This window comes from Halyomorpha halys, unplaced genomic scaffold, assembly GCF_000696795.3.
Source record: "Halyomorpha halys isolate HHAL.00 unplaced genomic scaffold, Hhal_1.1 Scaffold941.1, whole genome shotgun sequence".
NCBI classification, from domain to species: Eukaryota; Metazoa; Arthropoda; class Insecta; order Hemiptera; family Pentatomidae; genus Halyomorpha; species Halyomorpha halys.
This window is the reverse complement of record NW_027114095.1, coordinates 35,866-39,311: the sequence shown is the minus strand read 5'-3', so window position 1 is coordinate 39,311 and position 3,446 is coordinate 35,866.

Genomic DNA, 3,446 nt, shown 5'->3' with positions numbered 1-3,446 from the left:
TGTCGGCCGGGATCTTAATAGCATTGTCCATTAATTGGGGTGTCCGTTGAGAGAGGTTTTGCTGTATTTTCACTACAAAATATCGCCTGTTCATTGTCAGCGAGGAAGTGAAGACGATTTGTAGATTTGTCTTCAAAGCGGTCTTTCCGAGCGAAACCAACTCCACAAAACTAATCCGAAAAAGAAAAAAGAAAAAAAAAATTATACGAATGAAATTTATCGTAAGATATTTCAACCCGGCGGTGAGACTAGACTGGAAGGCTACAAAAGAAGAGACCGCCACCCAGATAGGTGTATACATATATATATAGTGTGTATATGGCTACGATCCGGTTCCTAGGACTACGGTAGCAGCAAACTCGCCTTTTTTACGAGCGTTTTATTTAAACTCCGGCTTTTTAATTTAAATTTTTATCTGAGAAGGACAGAGTTAGTTATAGTTGCCATCAACTGGCTACGCTAGTGCTCTATGTGGCGTTGCCACGAGGGAATTTCAATTTATGGCGAAAATATTCATTACAAATTACTCTTTTCTCGTTTTAATTTAGTTTTTTTTTTTATATATGTATTTTTGCTTTTGATATTTTGATTACTTGTTCTAATATAGAAGGCGTTTTAAAAATTGATCACGAACCAGAAAACAATTCTTCGACACCTTCCCTAAACGCTGTTCACCACAGAGTTTTATTTTTGCTCATCTAATTATTGAAAAAAATTTTTTCAATAATTTATTTATTGTTATTTACAACTGTATAAAAATATATACAACAAGTAAATTTGCTGTAGGTGACATAGTGACATGATACAAACATCTCGAGACCATCTTCTTTTGAGACGCCTAGGAGGATTATTAAGTAATGAAGGAGAAGCCAGGTTAGAAACAAGTGGATTTGGTGGTTGAGAAGTTTATTATGGAAGGAACGGTATTTGGTATCTGGAGATCCTGATGGATGACTTAATTTGTGACAAAGTAAGGAAAATTAAGGATTTTGGATTGTAAGGATTGGAGTCGGTTGAAATTTGATGGTTTAGTGGAACCCCAAAGCTCAACTCCGTATGTCCAGATAGGCCTTATAACAGTCATGTAGATCAGTCTTTTGTAATGGCTTGGCAGTTTAGACCGTTTGTCTAGTAAATGTTGTTGTAGTCGGAATCGACGAGCAGTTTCCTGTCTTTTTTTAGTATTTTATGAGGATTCCATGTCAGTCGTTTGTCCAGATGTAGTCCTAATTAACGGATGTGTTCGACAGGAATAAGTAGGGTATTACTAAAGGATACTATAGGGCAAGAATTCACCAACTTAAAATTTTTTTTTAATATTATATTTCTTTTCTATCGTAGAATCCCACTTTCCATTGTGTTTTACTTTACATGTTTTTTTATTTTCCCTCAATTGTAATTGTATTTTATTTTATTATTTATATATAATTTATTTAAATTTACAATTGTATTAGATAAATATATAAGAGGTAGATGTGATGTTAGTTATATTAGTACGAGAGACAATTAATGCTTATTCAATGATAACTCACATGTGTGGGTGCATATGTATTATAGTTATGTTTTACATATTTATAATATTTTTACAATTATTAGTGCTTATAAACCTTTTTATATCTTGCTTTTAATATAATAATATTAGCTTATTTGATTCTATATGTTTACTCTGCAGATAAAAGATACTATGTCACATGATGTTCTTTAAGTTTTCAGTCTAATTTAAAACTAAAATATGGATGAAATGTCGAAAAAATGTAAATATTTGGGATCGTGGTATATCATTTTTAATTATTTACTTGTATAATATTATAACTATTAGCTTTCATTGTGACATTTTATATCTTATAACTATAATATAATTATAATATTTGGTAATCATAATAATGAGGCGAGAGTGGTGTTTACAGACGACCCCGGAACCGACTTCCGTTCCACCGCCTCCTTTATATAAATCAATGATAACGGACTTTTTTTTCCCTTCTCCAGCGGTCAGGAAAAGCAATAAATTAATCGGGCGCTGGAATAAATTTATTCCCACTCCAGATTTATTACATATATTTTATAAGATACGAGGTGGCCGCGGTATAAATCATAGCGAGTATATACCGCCGGAGTCAGTCAGGTTCGAAGAAGTTGAAGTAATCTTCTGAAGCATGGTCCCCTGGTCATCGTGTAATTGAAAGAGGAAGGGGCTTAGTTTGATTTATCGTCGGCAGGGGACGCCTTTAATTGCGAGTAAGATCCATCACAGTGAGCTTGGTGCGCGCGAGCATCGAAGGCACCGGTCTGTGAAAAGTCCTTTTAATTCTACTTATTGGAAGGTGTGAACAGGGGAGTTGAATTTAAATTAAGTTCTCAAATTTCCCCAATTTTAAGGTTTTCCTATTATTGGTGAGGGGGCGGATAGCACCCACCCGTGTCTTCCCCCTCCTCTTATTAACGCCACTCTGTGTGAATATATGTAAAATATCGCAAATGGTTTTCATATTGGTGAAACCTCAATAATGACGAAAGTCACTTACTGGAAATTGGATTCTGAAACGATTTTGTTTTAGTCAGGTGTAGATAGTTGACCGTAGATTAATGATTGGAGAAGTTTGTCAGGGAATGCAGCAAAGAACAACATAAATAAACAAAACCATATTTATTTATTTTATGCCGACGTTTCGACCTGAGTTTCAGGTCTTCATCAGGGCTATAGAATAAAAGAGATAAAAACCATCATTTAAAGAAACATAAAATTGAAAAGGAATAGTATACAAACAAATTTGGATTATACAAAATATTAAATTGAATCATAAATGATAAAAAATTGATAACTGATAATTGAATAGTAAAAAAAAAATTGATTGATAATCGTAGAATTAGATGGTAGTAGATTGAAAACAGTAAAAGATGAAATATAATAAAAAAAGATATGCAAGTAGTGTCTAAAAAACTGAAAAAATAAATAAATAAATTGAATTTACAAATTGAACAATATGTCAGACAATGAAAAATAGCAACTGCAAGCCTACCTCTACGCCTTAACCCCTGATGAAGACCTGAAACTCAGGTCGAAACGTCGGCATAAAATAAATAAATATGGTTTTGTTTATTTATGTTGTTCTTTGCTGACCGCACCCCCCTACAAACTTCTCCAATGATTTTGTTTTAGGCTTTTTCGATTTCCCTCACCGTTTGCTCGCAAATCGTCAAAAAGTATAAAGGATTATTAATGTGTTTTGACGATTTAAACCTTGCGGTAAAGTAAGCAAAATTGAAAATCAATGTGAACAAGAGTAAATAAAAAAATAAAATAAATAAAAAGGACTGATTAATGTACGTATATTATTTGAAGAGAGTCCCGAGCCAACTAAATATTCCACCAATTAAGACATCATAAGGACTGAAAAACATAACCTCTATAAAATAAGAGCAGATTAGATATAATTTATTTCGAAACT